Raw genomic sequence first — 12,731 nt, forward strand, 5'->3', positions numbered from 1 at the left:
AACATTTAATAACCGTACTAATAATCCCAAACACTTCTAATGGGCCACACGAGAGCCTTAATGTGGCTAAAAAAAAAAAAAAAAAAAAAATGTATTTCTTCACTGTCAAGTTAACTTGCGTCAAGCTGAGGGAAATTATTTGAGGCAACTTTGAGGATTGGAGGTTTTTAAGCCCAGGAACAATTAGTATATTGTGAAAGTAGTTTTTACGTAGAAAGAGATAACAGAAATAGGGTGAGTATTAACTTAGTGCAGTGTGCATTTCGTTGCAGTTTAATACTTTGCAGGTTGAGCGATGTCCCAGCAATCCGTGGCATCTGTTGTGTGTCAGGGTAAGTGATCTTGAGTAAGGCTGGCAGCAAAACCAGTGTTGGGACACTAGGTCTCCCTGGCTTGCAGACCTGTTCTTTGATTAGGAATGTGGGCTGTCTGAATTTGGTTCTGTTTGAAGTATTTTAGAAAATAGGACACTACTGAGGGACAAAAATCAAAGGTGGATGTATTTTGTATTAAATTAGACTCACATTTATTTTTCAGCTGAAGCATTTTTTGAGAAATTATTCTCTGGTGAAACAGGTGTGCATTTGAAACGGTGGAGTTGCTTTCCAAAGTTCAGCAAGAAATTAAAACAAGTACAAAGTCCAATAATGTAATCACCAATTTTACTTTGTTTTGGGTTATTTAAAATAGCATTGGCTCCTTACTCCAAGTGAAATCCAATCAAAACACAGTTATAATGTGGATATATTAAGGACTTAGGAAACTGATATTTCTCAAGTAATTTGGAAGGAAATGATGTCTTCTGTATAAAATTCATAAGCATAGCTCATCAGTTCACTGGCCTGAATACTGTACCTATATGATAGCTTTTTTAAATTTAAAAACTTTCTTTAGTTGAAAGTTTAAGATACTTGCATATATTATTATTATAGGTCTATTTGTATGTTTAGTATCAGAATATCAACTTTTTTTTTTTTTTTTTTGAGACAGGGTCTCTCTTTGTCACCTAGGCTGGAGCGCAGTGGTGTGATCATAGCACAATGGAGCCTCAAACTTCTGGGCTCAAATGATCATCCTGTCTCAGCCTCCTGAGTAGCTGGGGCTATAGGCACGTGCCACTATGCCTGGCTAATTTTTTTTTTATTTTTTATTTTTAAATAGGGTCTGGCTATGTTGCCCCGCCTGGCCTCAAACTCCTAGCCTCAAGCAATCTTCCTGTCTCAGCCTCCCAAAGTGCTGGAATTATAAGTGAGCCACTGTGCCCAGCCTCAATTATTTCTTTCCTAAAGCTGATAATTTAAGAAAATAGTCTTTGCGCCTGGTTTTACAGTGTAGTCACCTGAGAACACCTCTCTCACTTGCTTCTTGCAGCTACTTTTTTCTTCACCTTAGTATCTGTGTGACCCAGTAGTGCTGTCTTTGGCATGTTTAGGTGTATACATATACAGTGAGTGTAAATGCTTGTAAGTTTTTATCCTTTGAAGGGGAAGTTTAGTATTCAGTTTAGAAAAAATAGCAGGCTATTGATGATCATAGATAAATAAGGAGGTTAATGTTACTGAGCAAAGCTGAGGGTATGACTCTAAAATAATGAGATTTGTTTGCCTGTGAGGCTTATAAACTGACTCTGGGGGCTGTTACAGAAAACCAATTCCTGTGCTCGCTTCAGCAGCATATGTACTAAAATTGGAATGATACAGGGAAGATTAGTATGGCCCCTGCTCAAGGATGACACACAAATTTGTGAAGTGTCATGTTAAAAAAAAAAAAATCCCAAGTGTTGACAGCATTCAGGAGTGAGCATTCTGCCTTCTAAGATGTGTGTGTGTTTGCACGTGTTCATTCTGGGATGTTTTATAACAAATCAGATTCATTGCTTTATTCATCAAATGAGTCTAAAGTGGAGCAACCCACAAGCTCACCCCATTGAAGACAGCTATGATAGAAACATCAAGTAATAAGTTCACTGCCTTGTCTTCTTAGAAGGAATTTGCTGGCATCAGCAAAACACATCTTAGAGTGGCTTAGGTTGTCTCCATTGGCTTTTATTCCTCTTTCCCTTTCACAGAATGAAAAATGTCTGGGCAGTTACAGCTTTGTTCTAAAGTGGCCCATAATTTTGTCTATGTTTTACATCCCAGTGGATTCCTAAGACCAAATATGGTATTGCTTCTCAGAGAGGTCTTCTTTTCTTTCCTTTCAATCTATACAATATTTAATAGATTTATTTGGAGTTCAAGATTATCTTTTAGGTCAGCCTGCAACTTCAAACCTGCTAGGCTAATGTGTTTGGATGAGCATGGGAAGAAGTACATATGTCCACCCTGGTCATTTTAAATTGTCAAGCCTTTGCGTTTGAGAAAGCATTCATAAGAATTTGTGAAATTGTTTTAAACCGATTTTTTTTCTCTTGAGTCCATGCCATCGAATCTCTTACTGGTTCTTTGTTTCCATGTGTACCACCCAAAAAAGATCACTTCTGTAATATCTGCCATCCCATGGTTGGTGCCATACCTGTGTGTTGTGGCACTTCCAAAGGCCAGGAGTACCATCATGCCTCTTGTTGTGGCTTGATAAGGGGAGATTCAGAGAGAGAGAGAAGGGAGAGGCAGGACCAGATTCAAGACAAAGGAGAGACATAGGCCTTGCAAAGTGGGGGATAAACAGGATATTTTAACAGAAGCGATGTTTCAGTATCTTCCCGCATGTTAGAAATGAAAAATGCCAACATTTATTAAAAGAAATGAAAATGTGAAGTGTTCTTTTTAGGGAGAGGGGTATGTCTTATGGGTTAGAGTCCCAGAGTCCCAAGTTGGACTACTGGCTCCTTGACTGTAGCTGCTTCCTGTAACATCTCAGTGCCTATGTTTCTCATCAGTAAATTGGAGCAGGGGATACTAGTCCCTGCTGCATAGTGTTGACATGAAGAATAAGAAAGAAGGGCACTTGGGTATGTAGGAAGCCCTTAGTATGTGCTGATGCTAGGGCTGCCGTTCTTGGAGGTGCTGAGAAGATACTTGGGCTTTTGTTCACCAGCCTCATCCGTTTGCCATCGGTGTGAGCCGGAGCAAGTCTTCTAACTTCTCTAGGCCTTAATCAGTTTCAGCCTCTGTCAAATAAGGGATTTGCTATACGCAGGGTCCTTCCAGAAGGAGAATTTTATGTTTTTAAGCTGAAATTGTATTTGTCCCACAAAACAAACTGAGTATAAATAATACTTAAAAAAATAAGAGTTCTAGTTAGAAAAATTAATGTTCTGCTAGAAAGATATACTTACTGGCTTCAGGAAAATGTTGATTAAACTGACATCGTTGCTTTCCTGCCGGAAATTGAGTCTTGCCACTCCGGATGGCCGTTCTCCAACCAGCGCTAGAGGCTTTTTTCTAATGAAGGCAGAGGATGTCTGCTGAACACAGATTCTTTCCTGCCTGGTGTTCTGAAAGTAACATTTATATAAATTAACCACGGTAAAATTATTGCATTAGAGAAATTTTTTAAAAATCTGTTTTCTTGAGGTGCAATTTACATACAATAAAATGTACCCATTTAAGTGTACAGTTGGATGAGTTTTGATAGATGTTTACATCTGTGTAATAACCACTGCATTATAGACTCTTAAAAGCAGCTTTATTGAGATATAATTCACATACCATGTACGTGATAAGATTCATCCACGTAAAGCGCATAATTCAGTGGTTTTTAGTATATTCAGGGTTGTGTAGCCATCACCATAATCCAATTTTAGATCATTTCATGACCTCAGAAAGAAACCCCATACCTATTAACAGTCACTTGCCATTTCTCTCCCCATCACTGTCCCCACTCCTAGACCTAGGCAACCATGAATTTATTTTCTGTCTTTATAAATCTGCCTATTTTGGACATATCCTATAAATGGAGCTATACAATATGTGATATTTTGTGACTGGCTTCTTAGCAAAATGTTCTCAAGGTCCAACCATGTTGTAGCACTTGTCAGTACTTCATTTCTTTCTATGATTAAATAATATACCATTGTATGGATATGCCACCTTCCGTTTATCCATTCATTGGTTGATATACATTTGGACTGTGTCCACTTTTGGACTGTTATTACTAATGCTGCTGTGAACATTTGTGTGAAAGTTTTTGTGTACACTTACATGTTTTCATTTCTTTTGGGTATATACCTAGGAGTGGAATTGCCAAGTCATATGGTGACTCTGTTTAACTTTTTGAGGACCTGCCAGACTGTTTTCAAAGTGGCTGTACCATTTTACCTTCCCAGCAGCAACGTGTGATGGTTTTAATTTCTCCACATCCTTGTCAACACTTATTGTCTGTCTTCTAGTTTACAGCCATCATAGTGGTATGAAGATGTGTCTCAATTATGGTTTTAATTTGCATTTTTTGATGGCTAATGATATTGAGCATTTTTTCATGTGCTTATTGACCATTTGTTTATTATCTAGAGAAATGTCTCTTGAAATTTTGTGCCCATCTATAAGTTTGGTTATTTGTCTTTTTATTGTCGAATTGTAAGTGTTCATATATATTCTGATCAGATACATGGTTTGAAAGCATTTTCTCCATTCTGTGGGTTGTCTCTTCTCTTTCTTGATGGTGTGCTTTTGAAGCACAAATGTTTTTAATTTGGTAAGTCCAGTTTATTTATTTCTTCTTTTTGCCACTTGTATTTTTGGTATCATATCTAAAAAATCATTGCCTAACCAGGATCTTGAAGGTTTGTGCCTATGTTTTCTTCCAAGAGTTTTATAGTTTTTGTTCTTAACATTTAGTTCTATGACCCATTTGGGTTAATTTTTACATATGGTTTAAAGAATGGGCCCGACTTCATTGTTTCACGTGTGGTTACTCAGCTGTCCCAACACCATCTGTATGAAGATGTTTTCTTCTTAAATTATTTCTGTCTTTAATCTTGGAAATTACATTATAGACTCTGAAAGAAAAACAGTAATTCCCTGCCTATCCTCCATTCCCAATCCCCAGAATTATTTACTCTAAACCCTTTTAGCTGTTTCTTTTGGTTTTTAACTTCCATATTTCTAAATAGCATGCTTATTTGGCATTTTCTTGAGTATTATTTAAGGCTCGATATATTTATTTTGACATGTTTTTATGAATCCTTTGTGTTTTCATTATGACAATATTTTACATGATTATGACAGTTTTTACTGCTGAGCCAAGCAGTGTACTCTGATTATATTTCCTTTCTCTTTGAGTTAGTTTCCCACCCCTTTTTTTGTTTTCATTTGCCTGCTCTCTTTAGCAGGGCAGTCTCTCTGATCTGCCCCTCACTGTCTAGCAGCTGGTTAAAGTGTTGCCAACCCAGTTCTCTACATGGTTGGACCCAGCAGGTAATATTCCTATTCCTTTTTTTCCCCCGTTGTCTTTCTTTTTGTTCTGTGCGTCATCCTGCCTGGACTCCTCTTTCTTGGCTCCATTCATTCTAGGCTGGTGGTTCTCTGTGATCATTGGCTTTCCAGAAGCTTCCTTTTGCTGTTTTAGGAGTTCTTGTCACCCTTCCCCTGCTTTCTAGCTTAGTGTTTCTGTCAGAGTTCCTTTACTTACAGTTGAGGAACCTGATGCCTAGACTAATAAGTCCCTTGTCTAATATCCTTGAGCTAGTTAGTCTTTTCCTGCTCAAGGCTACTGAAAATGAATAAAAATCAATTAAAATGCTGAGTCAAGAGCAGCTCACTTACTCTGAATGGCAGTCTTACTCATCAGGACTAGAGTGCTAGGAACCAAGAAGTCACCAGGAAAAGACCGGAAGTAGTGCTGCATCCCCGTATATGGACACCAAGGCCCAAGCTCCTTCCTCCCACATCTGTCTCCATGCAGCAACTGCTTCTCTCTTGTTTCTTTTTCTTTCTTTCTTTTCCTAAATTTGAATAGACTTAGGAGTACAAGTGGTTTTTGGTTACATGGATGAATTGTATAGTGGTGAAGTCTGGGCTTTTAGTGTACCTGTCACTCGAGGGTGAAGAGGGGACACTGTTACACTGTTGGTGGGAATGTGAGTCTGTAAACCTCCATGGGAAGTGATGTAGAGATTTCTCAAAGCACTAAAAGCAGGTGTACCATTCAATCCAGCAATCCCAGTACTGGGCATCTACCCAAAGTCTGTTCTGTTTTATATATGATTCTAAAGCACTTGGCTATTTGGCTTTCTACGGCACAACAGATAATCTGAAAATTTTAAAATTCAGGAGCAGAGGGAATGCTAGAGATGGGCACACTATGAGCAGTAAGAAGTGCCAATCATTAGCTAAGGGGACAGATGGGCAAATTATTGTAAAAATCAATCCGTAATTAGTAGAGACCTGAATTATGGGTCATTTGATTTTATTATAGGAAGTCATGTGTGAGTCAGGATCACATGGAAGTGTCACTTTATTAGGGCACTCCTCAGTGACCGGCCTCTCTTCCTTTCTCCCTCCCTCCTCTCTTCCTTCAAGAGATATTTATGAAACAGCTCCTTCGTGCTAGGCATGGTGCCTGGTGTTCATTATGAACATGAAGTGCTTAAAGGAGTAGCTTCAATTATTAATTATCTGAAAAACAGTCTTGTGTAGAATAATCCATTTGTCACAATTATAAGTTAAAAGAATTATCACCTTAGCCTATGATGGAACCTGGATTAAATAACTTAACCCCTGTTACCTGCTTCTAAAAAACACATCATAATGACCTTATAAATGGTATTTATATCTCTAAAACTATTTATAATCCATTAAGTTTTTTTAAAAAGTATATATGTATTTCAGTGATACTTAAAAAAAAAACTTTTGTGATCTGTCTTTATGTCTTATTGTTGTAACCCTGCCTTAGTTAACCAGGAAATCTATTATTAGAGCATGTCCAGATTCTAAAGAGTTTTACGTAATATGTTGAAATAAAAATATACTGAATGTGTATGTTAGGATGCTATCTTTAAGTCTGACCACTTCCTTAGAACAAAAAAAATCTGGAAGTGGTCTTAGTCGTGATCCGAACCAACCCCTTCAGATTTTCCAGAGGAGACTGAGGTTACGATGTTTTGAGTGAATACAGTGCTGAAGTGGAACAGAACCTCCCCTGCTGTGCCACCTCTCTGTTACCAAGAAAGGACAGCTTCCTTCTTTGAGCAGATCTAGTCCTTGCACAGTAAAGGAACCAATTAGAACTCCCATTAACCACAGACATGGAAGAGGAAGAAGCAACGGTGGCAAGTGACGGGGATCACCAAGATGCGCTGGGTGACAGCTGGCGGCAGGGGAGAGGTGGGCTCAACAGTGCAGAGACGCTAAATGGGCTTGATTAAATGTGTGACGTGCAAGCATCAGAGATAATTATTAAGGTAAAACTGGAAAATGTCTGTTTTGATCTTCTGCTGTCAATAGAAAATGTAGGTTGTGCTGCAGTTAATGTGATAGAATTATTAGTTGTTAGTGTTGCCTTTTTCTTGAGATCTTAGCTCTTCTTGCAAACACTTATTAAAGCCCTCCTAATGATCTCAGTGACATAAATCAATGGTTCTCAAACCTCTTCTCCACCTCTTTTTTTTCTTTTTTTTGTTTTGAAACAAAGTCTCACTCTGTTCCCCTGGGTAGAGTACAGTGGTGTCCTTGTAGCTCACTGCAGCCTCAAACTCCTGGCCTCGAGGGATCCTCCTGACTCAGCCTCCTGAGTAGCTGGGACTACAGGGATGTGTCACGATGCCTGGCTAATTTTTCTATTTTTAATAGAGACGGAGTCACACTCTTGCTCAGGCTGGTCTCGAACTCCTGAGCTCAAGCAGTCGTCCTGCCTTGGCCTCCCAGAGTGCTAGGATTACAGGAGTGAGCCACCGTGCCTGGCCTTTTCCTCCCCTTTTTAAAAGCTATGCAGCCTTTTCTTAAAGTAATATAAAGAAACATAGTATACACACCCACAGAGTAGAAGTGCTGTGCTGGGGGCTGGGTGCTCCCTTTCCTTCCCCACAAGAAGCCCAACAGGGAGCAAAGCGAGGGACATGCATGGCCCTTGGCCTCCTGGGCCTGCGGGTGCCGGTGACAGCACATGAAACTAAAACTTGGATTTTACTGACCTGTTGTATTCTCACCCACATGCTTTGCCCCATTATAATGCCCTTCCCTCGCCCAGATCCAGGGGTTCTTGGAGAGGGGAGTCATCTCATGTGCTCACATATCAGTCCAGGTGGCTGTGGCTGGTCCCCTTCCCCACAGAGCACCCTCCTTGTTCTTCCTTCATCCACCATGCCACAGGAACCCACCCACAGATCCATAAAGGGGTCATCTCTCATGCCCCAGGGCGTGGCCCCGTGGTGGGGAAGGGGGTCCCACCACAGGGTTGCTTATGCAGTCTGCGAATACAGAGTTTGGTAGGACAGCATGTCACAGCCACCTCACTGAGTGCACAACACCCTTCCCTACTGCCCTAAGCTGTCACTGAGCCCAGGTCACACTGCAGTGTCTCCTTGCCCCTATCCTATCCTGCTTTGGCTAGACCTGCCTGCGTGTGTCTGAACCCCAAGTGCAAACAGAGGTCAAGTCTTTCCTCCACATCAACCCTCTTGGCACAGGGTGGGCCAGTTGGGTACAATATATGGAGCAGGTGACAGTGACTGCTTCCCTGGCCAGATGATCCCAAGCTCTGTTCCACCTGGAAGGGACACTCTGCCATAAGATACTGTGATAACCACTGGGAGGTAGAAATGGCCCATAACTTTCTCTTCCTGGTGGAAGTTTATATTAAATTTGTGTCTAGTGATAAAGGTACATGTAAGCTAGTTCACAGAGGGGAAATGGGAGTTGAACTCATTCAAATCACATGTAACTGATTTCCGAAATTATTAGATGGACTAAATCTTTCCCCTTTGAACTGACCTCTGTGTGTGAACATAGTCAAATTGCTTTTGAATTTATTTCTCCATGTCTATAGGTGTATGCTTATATGGAGTGAGATTAATTATAAGACGAATAAAGTAGTAGATCCTTCACCTTTTAAAATGTTGCATTAAACTCTGATAACTGTTTTTAAAATGAGACAGTAAGCACCATGGAAGACGGGGAGCAGGAATGCGTGTTCACATCGCCTTCCCCGGGGCCTGGCACCACGCACCCGGTGCTGATTTAATGAATAGATGAATAATTTATGGCAGGAGGTGATACATTGGAGCTGTCTGCTAGAGGATGTATTACGTGAGAAGCTCATGTTAAGCTTTAAAATCATGAGCAGATTAAGAAATCTTTTTAAGAGTTACCTCTCTTTATATAAACAAGAAGTCACATTATCATGTAGCTACAACCAAATTCTTACTTGAATCTATTAATATTAAATCCATTTTTTAAAGGATGTGAAACAGTAAGTGATGTATCTTTTTTTAAAAATGGATTGGTAGGAGGAGACAGTGATGCCTGGTTGTTTGGTTTGTTTTTGTTCTTGTCCGACGCGGGCCTGGGAGGGCTGGGCTGGCCGATCTGATGCGGGGCCTGGGAGGGTGACTGGGGCCAGCAGGCCTATGGCCCTGAAGACTGCAGGTTGGGAGGTGTAGAGAGAGCAGAAAGGCCCAGTGACAGCAGCAGGCCAGGGCCCTGTGAGGGAAGAAAGCTGCAGGCCTCATGGGGGTGGTAAAATGGTCTGGCTGTGTCCATCTGGAATTTATTACACAGCTACAAGGACGGGTTGCAGAACTCCAGGGTGGGAGGGACACTGCAGTGCTCCTGTCCTCTGCTCCTCTTTGGGAATCAGCGTGGCTCTTCCCAGGCTCTGTTGCAGCTCCACAGTGCCCGGGTTTGTGTGTGACAGGCGTGGCCATGCAGGGAGATGCTCCTGACCACCCACCCGCCCTGCCCTGGTTCCGTGTTGCTGAGAAACATGAAAGGATTGTTCCATCCGCTATGAGCAGGCCTGAGATGAAGTCAGAAACACACAGGGCTCCCAGGGGCCCACTCAGTGGTGATGAGAAAATAGTCATAGGGAAGAGATCTAATTGGAAATTCAGTTTGCTATAGGCACAAAAATGTCTTTGATGTTTTAAAATAATTAACATTTTTATGAGTTGCTTTTAAGTTTTTATTAGACCTGTGGGGGCGCAAGATGGCAGTGGAACTACAAAAGTATCAGCCAAGTGATGTGTTTGCAGAAGACAGCGCAGTGCTGAGAAGGAGGACTGGGGCTCTGCCATTCGTGCTATTCAGAGCCTCAGTCTACAGATCTCAGAAATGGGGATAATGATTCGTACTTGCCCACATCTGAAGCCCAGCACTTCCAGAAGTCTGATCTCCTGCCCTGTCACACTTGCTTGTTTCTTGGACATTTCTCCTGGTCATTTCTGCTGCCATTGTCTTGGTTCAGGCTGTCATCTCCTGCTGCTGGGGCTCCAGAGCAGGCACTTAACTAGCATCACTGACCTCAGTTTCTCCCCTTGGCACCCATCCTCCCCTTTGGATCCAGAGTGATCCCGTGTGTGTGTGTGTGTGTGTGTGTGTGTGTGTGTGTGTGTGTGTGTGTATCCTGTATGATAAAGAGACAAATTCTTGGAACATTATTAAAAATAAAATCTTTACAGTCTGGTCCAGCCTACCTTTTTCTTTTCTTTCAAATGTGGTTTCTTTATAATTAACATTTAAAAATCATTTTTATGTATATACTATATAAAATACCAAATGACAGTACTACAAGGATTTTAAGGAAAAGTATTAGACCCTTGCCTCTACTTCTTCCTATCCCAAAATCCTGTATCTCAGAAGACATCTCTTTTTAGCCATTAATCTTGTAATTTCTTGATTTGCCAATTTTGACATTATCTGTTGACTTTTGTAGATGGGAATTTAACACTCTTGCTTCCCACCTACCCACACAGAAACTTCTTTCTGTCTTCCATAGTTGCATCACAATGTTTGGTTAAATCTGTATTTAAAGTTTATATCATGTAATTATATAAGTATTTTCACTGCTTAGCCAAACTATACCATAAATATATTTTCTTATTATAGTGGTTTGTTTATCCTGGAGTTTGGAGTTCCCTCTTTTTTGGGGGGGGGCATATAGTTTTCTTTGTTTCTATCACTATTTTCCTCCACAATTATCTGAATGAACTATAAAGTCCTTCTAAAGAGTATTTCCCCGCTATCAAAGCCATCATGATGTATCTGCACATCTCCTTGTCAGCTCCACCTCTCTTCTATGTTAGATCTGTTTTTTTGTTTTTTTTTTCCTTACATTACATCTTCCACTTTCTGAGTTTATTCTTTGGTGGAGCACACTCTTAGTATCTTCCTGAGAAAGGAATGCGAATGCGGATGTGGGGTCTTGGGGTAAATGCCTGGCAGCCAGCATTCCTGGAGCCCAGCCTCAAGGCTCCCTGCAGTCTGTCCCCCAGCTGGTTGTTGGCCTGGCGGCTGGTTCTTCTTGTTCCATCCTGCGTTTCAGGCCTCATCTTCCCTCAGTGGGAGTACCTCATTTCACCTGGGCACTTTTACACCTTTGCGTTGTTCGCTCACTTCCCTCATACTCCAGGGCTCTTCCCCAGTTTTCTACCTGGTAAAAGTCTGGTCACCAAACTGGATATCTGTTCAGGTGATAAAATTTATAGTTGAGAAAAAGCATGATTTCCACTTTGGTTTAGCAAAGCATGAAAAGTCAGTTTTCCAGCAGGCGTATGGGAATTGTTGGGTTCGGATCTGTCAATTGCTGTGATCCTTTTTGGGATGAGCCAGGATATAATTCTTGAGCAAATAAAAATCAGTAGTGTTTTCTCAAAGCAATTTTCAGCGTAGCAGGTAACTTCAGAAACGTTAACTAGCAAATGCTGGCGTTTGTCTGAAATACATCCTCCAGGTCCCCACTCAGATGTTGTTTCCGTAAGATTAATTTTGATCTACTGAAATGTTTTTAGTAGGCTTCTGTATTAGTTCCCCAGGGCTTACGATAACAAAGTACAAACCAGGTGGTTTCAAACAATAGAAATCTATTCTCTCGTAGTTCTGGAGGCCAGAAGTCTGAAGTCAAGGTGTCGGCTGGGCTGCGCTTCTGCAGGCCCTAAAGGAAAAACGTTCTTTGCCTCTTTTAGCTTCTGGTGAGTTCTGGCTTCCTTGTCCTGTGGCTACATCCTTCTGCTTCATCTTTATGACACCTTTTCCTCTGTGTCTCTGTCTTCTCCTCTTTGTGCCTTTTATAAGGGTACTTAGGATTGGATTTAGGGCCCATCCAAGTAATCCAGGATAATCTCTTCATCTCAAGACCTTTAACTTAAACATCTACAAAAGACCCCTTTCCCCAAATAAGGTAACATTCACAAGTTCCAGGATTAGAACGTGGACAACAGGGGCCACCATTCCACCTCCAACAGCCTCCAAAGCAAGGTGCCCAGTGAGATATATGGTCTCTGTCCATAATCAAAAGATACGTTCTCATCTAGTCACGACGCTCACGCATCAGTCAGTATTTTGCTGGTTCATTCTTTCACTGAACAGGTGAACATACTATATATCAGGACTTGTGCTCAATGCCTGCTTTATAAAAGCCAATAAAGACAAAATCCTGCCCCTCAAAGAGTTCACAGTGTTGCCAGAAGGACCAGCTTGCCCACGAGGCTCCTAGCCTATTATTTGAATACATTCTTCAACAGCCATAAAAATAAGGAATTAAAAATACAAAGAGAAACTCTGGCAGAAATACTAGACACATGTGAAAGTTGCTGGGGGGGACTAGTTGGAAGACTAGTTCCAAGGTTTACCAACCAG

The 12,731-nt window shown here is 41.1% G+C and overlaps 1 protein-coding gene and 1 non-coding gene across 2 annotated transcripts in view; both read left to right on the forward strand.

The window, feature by feature from the left end:
- LOC123622821 (SLX4 interacting protein) overlaps positions 1-12,731 on the forward strand; it is a 167,413-nt gene that overhangs the window by 65,824 nt on the left and 88,858 nt on the right.
- On the forward strand, positions 1,657-1,758 carry LOC123623001. Its single transcript, XR_006729729.1, has one exon. It is a non-coding gene; the product is annotated as a U6 spliceosomal RNA (small nuclear RNA).

This window comes from Lemur catta, chromosome 17 (genome assembly GCF_020740605.2).
Source record: "Lemur catta isolate mLemCat1 chromosome 17, mLemCat1.pri, whole genome shotgun sequence".
Lineage (NCBI taxonomy): Eukaryota > Metazoa > Chordata > Mammalia > Primates > Lemuridae > Lemur > Lemur catta.